The following is a 14,776-nucleotide window of genomic DNA, read 5'->3' as shown; positions in this document are numbered from 1 at the left end:
TGAGAACAGGTTAAGGTTTAGGTTTAGGAAATCGGGTTCGGGTTCGGGATCGGGATCGGGTTTAGGTTTAGGTTAGGGAGTTGAGATTAGGATTAGGTGTAGGTTTAGGTTTAGGGATTTGAGAATACATTTAGGTTATAGGTTACAGGTTTAGGTTTAGGTTTAGGTCAAGGTTATAGGTTATAGGTTTAGGTTTAGGTGATGGTTTAGGTGTAGGTTTAGGTTATAAGATATAGGTTTAGGGAATTGAGAATAGGTTAATGTTTAGGTTTAGGAAATCGGGTTTGGGTTCGGGATCAGGTTTAGGTTTTGGTTTTCAAGTTTAGGTTTAGGTTTAGGTTAGGGAGTTGAAATTAGGATTAGGTGTAGGTTTAGGTTTAGGGATTTGAGAATACATTTAGGTTTTAGGTTTAGGTTTAGGTTATAGGTTACAGGTTTAGGTTTAGGTTTAGGTCAAGGTTAAAGGTTATAGGTTTAGGTTAAGGTTTAGGTTTAGGTATAGGTTATAAGATATAGGTTTAGGGAATTGAGAATAAGTTAATGTTTAGGTTTAGGAAATCGGGTTCGGGTTTGGGATCGAATTTAGGTTTGAGTTTTCCAATTTAGGTTTAAGTTTAGGTTATGGAGTTGAGATTAGGACTAGGTTTAGGTTTAGGTTTAAGGATTTGAGAATACCCTTAGGTTTTAGGTTTAGGTTTAGGTTATAGATTTAGGTTTAGGTTAGGTTATAGGTTAAGGTTTAGGTTTAGGAAGTCGGGTTCGGGTTCAAGATCGGGTTTAGGTTTGGGTTATCAAGTTTAGGTTTAGGTTTAGGTTAGGGAGTTGAGATTAGGATTAGGTGTAGGTTTAAGTTTAGGGATTTGAGAATACATTTAGGTTTTAGGTTTATGTTTAGGTTATAGGTTATAGGTTTAGGTTAAGGTTTAGGTATAGGTTTAGGTTTCGGTTTAGGTTATAAGCTATAGGTTTAGGGAATTGAGAATAGGTTAAGGTTTAGGTTTAGGAAATCGGGTTCGGGTTCGGGATCGGGTTTAGGTTTGGGTTTTCAAGTTTAAGTTTAGGTTTAGGTTAGGGAGTTGAGATTAGGATTAGGTGTAGGTTTAGGTTTAGGGATTTGAGAATACATTTAGGTTTTAGGTTTAGGTTTAGGTTATAGGTTACAGGTTTTAGTTTAGGCTTAGGTTAAGGTTATAGGTTATAGGTTTAGGTTTAGGTTTAGGTTTAGGTTATAGGTTTTGGGGTTTGAGAATGGGTTCGGGTTTAGGTTATAGGTTTTGGTTATAGGGTATAGGTTTAGGTTAAGGTTTATGTTTAGGTTATAGGTTTTAGGATTTGAGAATGGGTTCGGGTTTAGGTTATAGGTTTTGGTTTTGGTTTAGGTTATAGGTTTTGGGATTTGAGAATGGGTTCGGGTTTAGGTTATAAGTTTTGGTTTTGGTTTTGGTTTAGGTTATAGGTTTTTGGATTTGAGAATGGGTTATGGTTTAGGTTTAGGAAATCAGGTTCAGGTTCAGGATTGGGTTTAAGTTTGAGTTTTCAAGTTAATGTTTAGGTTTAGGTTAGGGAGTTGAGATTAGGATTAGGTGTAGGTTTAGCTTTAAGGAATTGAGTTTAGCTTATAGGTTTAGGGAAAGCTTAGGTTTAGGTTATAGGTTTTGGGATTTGGGAATAGTTTTAAGTTATAAGTATAGGTTTAGTTTAGGTTATAGGTTAAGGTTTAGGAATTTGAGTTTAGGCTATAGGTTTAGGTTTAGGTCTAGGTTTAGGTTTAGGGAATTGAGTTTAGGTTATAGGTTTAGGTTATAGGTTTTGGGATTTCAGAATAGTTTTAGGTTATAAGTATAGGTTTAGGTTAGGTTATAAGTTAAGGTTTAGGGATTTGAGTTTAAGTTATAGGATTAGGTTTAGGTTTAGGGTTAGGGATTTGAGTTTAGGTTATAGGTTTAGGTTTAGGTTTTAGGTTTAGGTTTAGGTTTAGGTTTGGGTTTTGGGATTTGGTTTTGATTATATGTTTTGATTTAGGTTATAGATTATATGTTTAGGTTTTAGGTTTTGGTTTTAGGTTTAGGTTTGGTTTAGGTTATAGGTTTTGATTTAGGTTATAGGTTAACGGTTTAGGTTATAGGTTTTTGGATTTGAGAATGGGTTCGGGTTTAGGCTATAGGTTTTGGCTTTGGTTTAGGTTATAGGTTTTGGTTTTGGTTATAGGTTATAGGTTTAGGTTTAGGTTTAGGTTTAGATTATGGGTTATAGGATTTGAAAATGCATTTGGGTTTAGGATATAGGTTTTGGTTTTGGTTTTGGTTTTGGTTTTGGTTATATGTTTTGATTTAGGTTTAGGTTATAGGTTTAGGTTAAGGATGTAGGTTTAGGTTAAGGTTTAGGTTTAGGTTTAGGTTTAGGTTATAGGTATAGGTAAAGGTTTAGGTTTAGGTTTAGGTTTAGGTTATAAGATATAGGTTAAGGGAATTGAGAATAAGTTAAGGTTAAGGTTTAGGTTCGGGTTCGGGATTGGGTTTATGTTTGGGTTTTCAAGTTTAGGTATAGGTTTAGGTTAGGGAGTTAAGATTATGATTAAGTGTAGGTTTAGGTTTAGGGATTTGAGAATACATTTAGGTTTTAGGTTTAAGTTTAGGTTTTAAGTTAAGGTTTAGGTTTAGGTTAAGGTTGAGGTTTAGGTTATAGGATAAGGTTTTACGTCATAGGTTTTTGTTTAGGTTAAGGGTATGGTCCCTACAAATACAGATATAAACACGGCCATCCGACGCAGATGCCAGGCCCTTCCAATGCTGTCCATAAAAAATGGACAGCTTCATCATGGTCATAATAGCGGTTCCCTCTTTTCAGGGAACCCCGCTCTTCCAAATAGCTCCGACGCACATATGAGTCTGCTCCATTAATTTCGATCAAATACATAAACACGGCATGTCCAAATGGCCAGGCCCCTCTAATGCTGTCCATAGGAAATGGACAGCTTCATCATGGTCATAACAGCGGTTCTCACCTTCCAGGGACCCCCGCTCAACATCCGGATAGCTCCGACGCACATCCGGGTTTGCTCCATCAATTTTGAGTTAATACATAAACATGGCCTGTCCAAATGGTCAGGTCACTCTAATGTTGTCCATAGGAAATATACAGCTTCATCATGGTCATAACAGCGGTTCCCACCTTCCAAGGACCCCCTCTCAACATCTGGATAGCTCCGACGCACATCCGGGTCTGTTCCATCAATTTCGATCTAATACATTTAAAAACAACATAATTGTATCTAAAAGCATTTGGATACCTGGGGAAGGCCTCCCATATTCGTATTATTGGTTACTCATCCCTTTGTCTATAAGCCACAATCGACCAACACTTTCTATTGCTACCTGTACTCTGAAACCAACACAAATATAACTGAGAAACAATATAAGGAATAAAAAAAAATAAATTTACCTGTACACATCATTAAATGTTTCCCTATAAGGAGGTGATATTATATCTTTGATAGCCACAACCTATATGACACATCATTAAAGGTTTCCCTATAATGCAACCTATATATAGATCCATGCAACCGATACATGGATCTATATATATCCGCAAATATATGCACATGATTAGGTGTAGGTTTTAGGTTATATGTTATAGGTTATAGCTTTAGGGAATTGAGGATAAGTTAAGGTTTAGGTTTAGGAAATCGGGTTCGGGTTTGGGGTCGGGTTTAGGTTTGGGATCATGCATACATACATACATGCATACAAACATGCATGATGATACATCCATTCATCCATGCATGCATACATACATAAACACATGCATGATGATCCATCCATCCATGATCTAACAATCCATCCATCTATCCATGCATGCATACACACATACACACACATGCGTGATGATCCATCCATCCAGTCTTCCATCCATGCATGCATACATACATACAAATACACACACATAAATCCATCCATGCATGTATGCATGCATACACACTTGCATAATCTGTCCATCCATGCATGCATGCATACGTTTCATCCATCCATGTGTGCATGCATACATATACACACATACATACATGTGTTCTATCATAAAACCATGCATGATGCATCCATACAAAAAAAATCAAATGAAATCAAAAAAATCAAGTGATTTTGCCTTGCACTTTAAACTTTCACTAAGATCATAGAGTATCAACACATGTTATATGTAAGTGTTTATGAAATTGGATAACAGAAGAAGATATAAGAGGAAGCCCAATTTCTCTAACAGTTCCCAATTGTCCAAACAAAAAGGGAAAAAAGAGAGAGAATGAAACAAAAAAAAAAAAAAAATCTAATATAAAAGAAACTGAAACTGCATGTCTCCTCTTAGGCTGAAATTACTGCAATCAAAGTGGCCATGTTTCCATATATGCTAGTTCAAGAGGGAGCTAAGAAGTAGGGAACACAGTCTCAAGTACTTAAAGAGTTTCCACCACCAAAGAGATTCAATCATTGGATTGTACTCATCAGTAACTTAAGTTTTAGTAACAAGCATTAGTGGCAAGTTTTCTGTGACAAACTTAAGCGAGCCAAGATCATTTGTGTGGGTTCCAAAAACGGTAAAATGAACAGTAATTTATAGTAATGCAGACAATCACATACACCAAAAACTAAACAATGAAAGAAAATCAACATTTGATAGTCTAAGTAATTAATAGAGAAAAAGAAGAACACAGGATCTGCCAAAAGCCAAATATATGGGAGTAAGATGACACCCCAGGTTAATTTATCAGCTACAGAAAAATCAGAATCAGCAAAAACTGAAAGGAACCATAATATATTGTTTATTTATTTGACAAGGATCCAACCAAAGGAGAACAATATGTAGAGCATCATGTATCTAAAACATGCCAGAGGCAGCAATCAGCTATTAAAAAAAATTATAGGTTTTGGGATTTGAGAACAGGTTATATATTATAAATTCAGAATAACATTTTCAGAGAAGTTCCCTACATTAAACACTTGGCTATGTAATTCAATTGTCTTCAGTAAAACCAAATTACTATCTTAAAAGAAATGCACGCCACGCATGCGAAACGTCATTTTCAAACCAAACTACACTCGCTATTTTCAAATCTCACGCGGCCACTTCATTCCCCCACTATCTCCCTCGATTTCTCCACTCTCACCTCTCCGTCTCTCTCTTGAAGCAAAAAAGAAGGAAAAAAATCTCTTTTATGTTTTTTTCAATCCATCTTCCATTTTCTTTTTAACAAGAAAATCCATATTTACTAATATTCCCATTTTTCTATTTTTCAAAAGAATGAGTTCGGACTCTGAAAGCATTGGCTTCAACACTCATACTTTCAGCCCAAACCCTAACTAAGGACCCCAAAATTACCAAGTACTCATAAACATTCATTGCAAGCATTTTCTATCCATGGCGACCATACTGTTTAGATCAATCCTTTTATTTATGCTCCCCTAGGTGTGGATTTTGATAAGGATTGCGTTCATATGCTACTTCATATATCATATTCTGAGATAAAAGGTGTCAATTATATAAAAAATTATAATTCAAAAACAGACAATAAAGAGCACAAATTCTTATTATAAAGTGATATTTAGAGTTAAGCTTACCGTCATTGTCATGTTGAAACCGTTCCTTGAATATGGTGAGGTCCCTTATTGATCTAAAACAGTCAAAAAAGAATTACAATTAAAAGAAAGAAATGATATTGTGTTGCCTAGTAATATATGAGGAAGCTAGATAGTAACAAGATTAGAATGTGTCATCGAGAGTCTAGATAGTAACAAGATTAGAATAACAAGATCACCAGACAAAGTTCAAATAACAAATGGTAAATAAAAGTCAGCATCAAATGCTAACTAAATGAGATGGGATCATGAAATACACAATCAAGACTGCTGAAATTTTCCCATGCAATTTGGATCTTACCATTTTCATTGAACCCATTTGTTTAATAGCCACCAATCTGAGGGTAAGGGTCATCTGCTCAGAGTATTTCAGGCCAATTTCCACATCCAGCATGATTTGGATGATCAAGATAGGCAGGTATGCCACAGTAAGCAAGGACGAGTTGTTCTGATCCAGGAAAGTGATTACAATTTAATGGAACAGAACAAATACCATTGTCATCTGTCCCATTCACCACACGTACGCTATACATGTAAAGCAATGCAACCTGTCCAAATCATGGACCCAATGTGAATAAAGCATAGACTGACATTCATACCAAACAAATGATTTAACCATGCAATTGCTCCATAACCTCGGGCGCCATCCTGCCGAGAACAAGTAGAAAGAAAGGCCTTACCGTAGATGAGTTTAGTTGGTGCATTAGAATATTAAAAAAACAAGATCCACATATTAATACCAGGCTGTAGAGGCCATCAGACAGATAAACACATGATTTCAAAGAATAACTTTAAAGAACTTTTTTCATTGACAGGTGTAAAGCCAATAATATGCCCACAAAAAGTAATACACCATTCTCAACAAGTGTGTGTGTGTGTGTGTGTGTGTGTGTGTGTGAGAGAGAGAGAGAGAGAGAGAGAGAGAGAGAGCAATGCAAGATTTGTTGCAAGAGAAACCATTGGAAATATTTCATTCTCACCAGAGATGTTAGTTCAAGGTTGCAAAGAAATTATCTGGATAACTAATGTTGAATTAATGTCTCTAAGATAAAAGCATCAGAAGACAAGACTAGGATTGTCCCAAGTTTTTTCATTTTTAAAAACTTTGACCTTTTTGCAGCATCAACCTCTAGAGTGGGAATCATAAAGGAAACCTAAGGTCAAGCCATAAAGGATGATCCATTCATAGTCTTCTGGGGTGATCTAGAAAGGTAATGAAGGTCAAGCAAGCAAAAGTGCTTCTTGCAATGGAGAGATGCAACACATATGAAGGGCAAGTTCACTGATCAAAGAAATCACAGGGTCCAAAATTCCGATAGGACAGTTTGTGGGGTTCACTTAACTGATTATGTGGATGGTGGAGCCCACCACTGATTTGAAAAATGTGGTGGGCCCACTCTTAAGGTGTATCAAGCATTAATGAAAATTATCTCAGGTCATGTAAGAAATAATAATAAATGATGTGAGACTATTTAATGAGTAGCTAATATCAAAACAACCACGTAGAAACAAGAAACATGAACAAGCAACCAAATGCAGCAACACCAATTAAACACCATTGCCCCGATTAACCACATATTCCACATCAGTTTTTGTAACTGATCCAATCGAGGAGTATTCCAAAGTTGGTCACTCAGTTTTCGAGTTCTTTTTGCTTTTTCTTTTCTTTTCTTATTCTTTTTAAAATTTTTTGAGTTTACTCAATGAACTAATTAACAAGTCACTTATATTCTAAAGCTTTACTCTGACAACAATTGACAAAGCCTTTTTTAATGGATTCATAGTTAGTTTCATTACTTACAAACTACGAACTAAGTTCTCCTGGCTCAGTTCTGAGCTAATCAATGAGATTTTTCAAAACTGATTTCATATTTAGCTCCAATCAAAATTCCAAACTTCTCTCCAAGTTAATTGATAAATCAAGCTCCAAAGTGATCTCTAAGACTAACCTCTGACTTGAAGGAACAATAGCTCTTAGATTTATCCACAAAAACAGCCTAATTTTCTGAATTATCAACTTTCCCAATTGTTTGTGGGAAGTTTGGGAGAGACCCACTTCTGAAACAAGGAGAAAGGAGAAAAAAAAAAGAGAGGAGAATCTGAGATTTGACAGGAACATCACTGTCGGACTTTCCATTTCTGGGTATCATCCACCAGATCTTGAATCTGAAAGATAGAACAATCTGTATCCCATATTGTGACCACATAAAGACCAAAGAAAACCTTAAGATGAGAAGGAAATAAATCTTCCAAATGCTGACTATGTTTGTTGAAATGCACTACCAAAAGGACTTGTTTGAGTTGGAGTTGATCAAAAGCCTAGCCTCCAAAGCCAGGCTTCTGCCCAAATACAGAAGATGTTGTTTCAAGGAAGAAAAGACTTTTAGTAAGACGCCAATAGAATTACTGCATGTCACACAATAAACACTTGAAGCCGATTCACATGTAAAAAAAAAAAAAAAAAACCATTCCGCTGAATACTTTCCCTCCACATCTCATAAATAGGATTTTTCTAAAGAGATTGTTTTTGTCAGGCATTTCATCAAACATGCAACAGGCATTGTCAAGCTAGACCATTGGATGTATTTAGAGATCATGCAACTCCATGCAACGAGATCAAACCCATCAATTTACTTGAAGATGGAGACGTATGAATCTAGTATCAAACTTAAGAAAGAAAAAGATCTCCACTATCAAAATCGTAGGAATTGCAAATGAAAACTGTAGGAAGAGAAGTCACGAAAATTACATTTAAAAAAAGAAAATTAATCTTCCAAACTGTAGGAATTGTACATGAAACAAAGAAAATCCATAAAAATCAATAGACCTTGGAGTATCCATTCGTATGAAAAGCTTTTCATACTCATGGAGAGATGCAGTCCACTCGCCACCTGCACCTGCCGCAACGAGTTCACGAACCGGAAGATGCGTGATGGCTTCCAGCCCGTCATCTAGAGAGGCATTCTCCAGGGAGTTCAACGACACTGGAGAAGAGGGAATTGGAAATGAGAAGAGGGAAAAATTCCTCTTCCGAAATGAGATGTTAGTTTCAAATCCGCAAGTTGTGAGTTTTCCATAATTTAACACATTAACTACATTAATATCCATACATTTAAGGGACCATTTAATAGATGATTAAGATAGTTTTATATAATAAAAAGTTTAAATATTAACCATTAATAACTAGACCCATTATTTAGATGGCCTGGATAACTCTATATATCATCGCCACTATTATTAAGAATCTGTCACCACTATTTTACATTAAACACAAAACTCACACATTATTTCTATTCACCAAATAACGTAACTTGTGCTTTAGATCTAGTATGGCTTTGTGGGCCCCACCATGATGCGTGTCAAACATCTACTCCATCAGTTAGATGCAATATTCCATGGTGGGCCTAGGGATTAAAAATCAAATCAATATGTGACTTGTGTAGGCCACACAATATACAAAAGTTGAGAAGGGTTACCCTTTATTAAAACATTCATAATTATTTTTTGGGCCTACAGAGATGTGGTTCACGAATCCAGCCCATCCATTATGTGTGTGCCACTTGGATGAGGGGTCATACCAAGTTTCAGATGCATCCAAATTTCAGGTGGGGGCCCACCAAGTACTTTTATATGTTTTAGGCATGTCTTCACATGATTTTAGATGGTATGGCCCACTTGAGTTCCGTATACTGCTAATTTTTGGGATATCCCATAATTTAAAGGGGACCCATCAAATGCATGGTGTTGATTTTTGACACAGCTCGACCTCATGGGGGAGTTCCCATGAGCTCGGCGTACATAACCTTTTCCATATATATATATATATATATATATATATATATATATATATATATATATATATATATATATATATATAATATTTAAAAAATATAAAAACCTATGATGTATTTGTTATATCTACACCATCCATCCATTTTGAGATATCATTTTAAGTCATCAGCCAAAGAATGAGACATAAAAGTCTGTAGTACACCCCGCCACAAAAAACAACAAGGAGCGTGATTCCCACCATTGAAACTATCCTAAGGCCCATTGTAATGTTTATTTGAAATCCAACTGCTTCAAAAGTTTTTTTTAAAAAAAATGGTTGTCCTAAAATGATCATTTGTGCTGGGGTCCATCATCTGTGCTGGGGTCCACTAGAGCTTTGGATTTAACTCGTTCTTTGGACATTGTCCTAAAATGATCTCTCCAAATAGATGGACGACATGGATTAAACACATACATTATGGTGGGGCCCACAGAGCACCAACCACCAGCCATTGGATGGTGTCAGGGGGAGTAGCCAATTTGTTCCCCTTATTTGTAGTGTGGTCCATTTAATTAATCTTTGGATATGAATCATTTTTTGGACAATTCTTTAAAATGATCTCGAAAAATGGATGAACAGTATGGGTTGATCCCGAATTTTTGGTAAATCCAAAACTCAATTGGACCATGCCACATGAAATAGTGTGGAATAATGATTTCCACCGTTGATACCTTCCTTGGGCCTATAGTAATGTTTATTTGACATCTAACATGTTCATAATACCAAAAAGATATAAATGAAGAGAAAACACAAAAAGATATGAATTATTGTGGGCCAACTTTGTGGTCCATTTAATCTCTTTACTTACCTCATGTTTAGAAAGTACAGGAGATCATGGCGAGAGAAGAATACTAGAAAGTAATAAAAGAAATCGTATAAAAAATGTTTGAGGCGATTTTCGTTTCAAAAATTTGAAAAAAAGAAGTCGTATAAAAAATGTTCAAGGTCATTTTCGTCTCAAAAATTTGAAAAAATAGAAATCGTATAAAAAATGTTCAAGGCCATTTTCGTCTCAATTTTTTTTTATTTAAAAAAAAAAATCGTATAAAAAATGTTTAAGGCCATTTTCATCTCAAAAATTTGAAAAAAAAAATCATATAAAAAATGTTCAAGGCCATTTTTGTCTCAAATATTTGAAAAGGTGTTCCATTTGTACGGAAGAAAAAATCGAATACTTAGAGCCTTTACTTGGCAGCAGACGAATGAACACAAAAAAGACAATCTAGTAATGGATTCTGTTAAGGAAGAAAAAGGCTCAATTAATAAACATCTAAGATAGTGTAATCATAAAAATTTTAGTCAAAGGTTAATCAATGGTCGATACCACAAGATTTTCTCACATCAGCTTGATCTAAAACTTCTGTGAATGTTATTTTTAATGGCGGACGTTCAATCCCCATTTTGTAGTCCACTTAAGCCTTCGACCCACCCCATTTTTTAGTTAATATCTTAAAATGATCTAAGAAAAGCATTGAACGATATGGAAAAAGTCAATCCATGACTTAGGTGGGCCAAGAGCTTAAAAATAAAGTCAACCCATGACTTCGGTGGGCCACACCACACAATATAGTGGAGAGGGGTTTCATTAAAAAATTCATAATCATATATTGGGCCTGCCTAAATGTGATTCACATTTCCAACCCACTCATTATGTGTGTCCCACTTGGATGAGGGGTCAGACCAATTTTCAGCCGCATCCAAAACTCATGTGGGCCCCACCAAGTGCTTTTATATTTTTTTAGGATGTCTTCACATAGTTTTAGATGGTATGGCCCACTTGAGTTTCGTATGTAGATGATTTTTGAGATATCTCATAACCTAAAGGGGACACATCAAATCCACGGTGTTGATGTTCGACACACATCATGATGGGGCCCACAAAACTTACTAACATCAATTCTTAGGTTCTCACATCGCAATTTTGACCAGAATATTTGGCCCATTTTATATGTCTGGTCCGTTCACTTTATTTTACTAATCAATACCCTCAATTTGAGTAGTTACTCGCCTCAATCAGTTTACATATGAGAAAGATATTAGGCATACAAGATTGATCACACAATTTCAGTGAAATTTGATTTAAACATCTGAAGTTATTTATTCTTCAATCTGAACTGATTAGATTGTCCAAAAATGATTAAAGGTTCAACTAGTGGATGTGCCTAATAATTTAGTATTTTATTTTTCACAGATAAATTTCAATTTCTATTTAAAAATAACATTTTTTTTTTCAAAATGTATATATTTTTACTCTTTTAACAAAATATCATTTTTATTATAAAATATTTCACTTTTGTTATCTAACTTTTTAATTTTTTTTGTCAAAATACAAAATTTAATTTTCTTTTTTAAAAAATATATATTTTTTCCAATTTGTCAATTTTTTCACAATTTTGTTTAATTTCTTAAATTTTCTTTTTCAAAATATCATTTTTTAAATTTCACTTTTGTTATATAACTTTTCAATTTTTCTTGTCAAAATAAAAAATCTAGTTTTCTTTTTTAAAAATATATTTTTTTACAATTTGTCGATTTTTTCACAATTTTGTTTAATTTTTAAAATTTTCTTTTCAAAATATCATTTTTCTTATCGAAATCTTTTTATATAACTTTTTAATTTTTTTTGTCAAAAAACAAAATCTAGTTTTCTTTTTTAAAAAATATATATTTTTTTACAATTTGTCAATTTTTTCACAATTTTATTTAAGTTTTTATATTTTCTTTTTCAAAATATCATTTTTTTATCGATTTTTTTTCAAAGTTATCAACATTATTCAAAGTTCTTAATTTTTTTTTTCAAAATCTAGAATTTTTTAAAATCACAGTTTTTTTATTTTTAAATCTAAAATTTTCTTAAACATTTGTTAATTATTTTTTCTAAGCTTCTTAAATATTTTTTAAATCAAATTTTAGTATTAGAGACGGTTTAGGACCGTCTCTAATAGAGACGGTCTTAAACAGTCTCTAATATAGACGGTCTTTGACAGGGCTATAAGACGGCTAAGGACCATCTCTAATAGAGACGGTCTTTGACAGTCTCAGATTACAACTAAAAGATGGCCAAGGACCGTCTCTAATGTAGACGGCCAATGACCGTCTCTAATGACCGCATATAAGACGGTCGATAACCGTCTCTATTAGAGACGGTCTTTGACCGTCTCAGATGGCCGCATATAGACGGTCAACGACCGTCTTAAATAACTTGTAGACGTTCAAAATTTTAAGACAATATTAGGGACGGTCAAGGGCCGTCTAAAATTTTAGAGATGGTTTACGGCCGTCTCTAAAGCGTCTTTAAACTAAGCAATTTTAAAGACGGTCCAGAACCGTCTCGAAATCCGTCCTTTTTTTCCATTTTTCACGTAGTGGTAATAAGATACTTCTCCTTAATTATATATGTAAATTTCCTTTTTCTTCTATATTGGCAATAATCAATGATATGTATATATAGCTGTTATTCTTTTTATGTAATTGTGTCAGCTTCTTCTTCATCTAGAAAGAGAGGCATTACTAAGGGGTCTCTTTACTTGTGCAACCTAATAGGAAAAAAGTCCTAAAGATGAATGAATTCGAGCAACCGAATAAGGACTGTTCCGATTGTAAGACCCGTGTCCTAGTCCGTACCGTTCCGTTGGCTTCCGCGGTCTTTCCGGTCGAATTTCGGCAACCTTCGTACCGTATCCGACGATTGCGCGCAATCCTAAGCTGAGTCCTGCATATCGAAGATGGCTCGACCTGAAACTTGTATCTTAGCGATCGCGCCGTCGCCGCGGTTCCAACGCCGCAACTCGCGCACCAAACCGATACTCAGGCCATGAGATGTAGGCATTTGTTTTGAAGAAACGCCGCTCGTTGTGAATTTCGAGGGAATCTCTACGTCATGTCCCATCAATCAATCAATCCATCAATGTCAAGTACAACCATATCTCAAGTACAAGCCCCATCCCTCCCTTTTCAAAAGTCAACTCTCTCTCCCCTCACCATCCCTCTTTTACCCCATTTTCAACCACAACTATACCTCCCATCACCTTTTTCTTACAACCACCATATCACCCATCCTTATCATTCCATCACTTCTCTCTCTCCCTCATTTCTCAAAAATCTCTCCCAAGCAACAAAAAAAAACTCCATACGTCCAAGCCTTCCCAAACAACAAGTGTGCCCCACCCTCTCATCTTTCATCCCCACCATTAAAACCCCATCAACCTCCATCAAAGATGAAGGCAAGGAGCTTAGGAGCCTAAGGGAGCAAGGAGAAGACCTAGAGGTGGGTGATCCACCGTTAATTTTCATTAAGGGCCCACTTATGATGGGACCCACTTGATGTATGTGTATGTGATTAAAGAGGGGCCCATAGTAACGGGGTCCCTCCACTCCACCGATCTCTCTCTATTTCTCTTTCTCTCTCTCTCCTTTCATTGTGATGGTGTGGATCCTACTAATATGTGTTATATCTACCCTGTCCATCAACATCAGACGGTGTGGCCCACCTTATTGCAGGTGATGATCCACACCATCCACTGTTTAGATGGACCTAATACACCCATCTTTCTATATATATATATATATTATATTTTATATTATATATATGATATATAATATAAGATATATATTATATATGTATACATGCAGGAGGGCCATGTGCATGTGGAGCCCCACTATGATGCCTGTGTTTGCACCGTCCAGTGTCCCTGGACGCTGGACATAAGTTGGCTAACATGGAGTGCATGCACTAACGTGGGTGTGTACTAACAAAGCTAAAAAAAATTACTTTTGGGGTGGGTTGCTCATGTAGGCCCCACCTTGATGTATGCATATAATCCACGCCGTCCATTCCATTCCCCATTTGATTTTAGGTGTTAGGCCAAAAAATGAGGATGATCCGACTAATTGGCGGGCCATACCTTAGGAAATAGTATTATTACCGTCCAAAACCCGCATTGATGTTTTACTCGCCCAATCAAAATGGATATTGGACTCCATTTGACGGTATCGAGTCGGGGAATACAATGGGCGGGGCAGATTTCCTTGATGTGGGCCACACCTGTGAAAAACCATAGGAAAATTGGTTTTAAAAAAAAAGCAGTAACAGCAGCGCTGCTGTCAGAGCGCACGCAGGCGCTGCCTGCGCCTGGCGGACGGATGGGCTGGCTCTCACGGCCCAATTGTGGGCCCCACCGTGATGCGTTTCGAACATCAACACCGTACATTTTAGGCGTCCCCTTTAAATTATGGGATATTCTAAAAATCAGCCATATACAGAACTCAGGTGGGCCATGCCGTCTAAAATCATGTGAAGACATGCCTAAAACATATAAAA

The sequence above is a fragment of the Magnolia sinica genome, chromosome 1 (genome assembly GCF_029962835.1).
Source record: "Magnolia sinica isolate HGM2019 chromosome 1, MsV1, whole genome shotgun sequence".
NCBI lineage: Eukaryota > Viridiplantae > Streptophyta > Magnoliopsida > Magnoliales > Magnoliaceae > Magnolia > Magnolia sinica.
Note: the sequence above shows the minus strand (reverse complement) of the source record.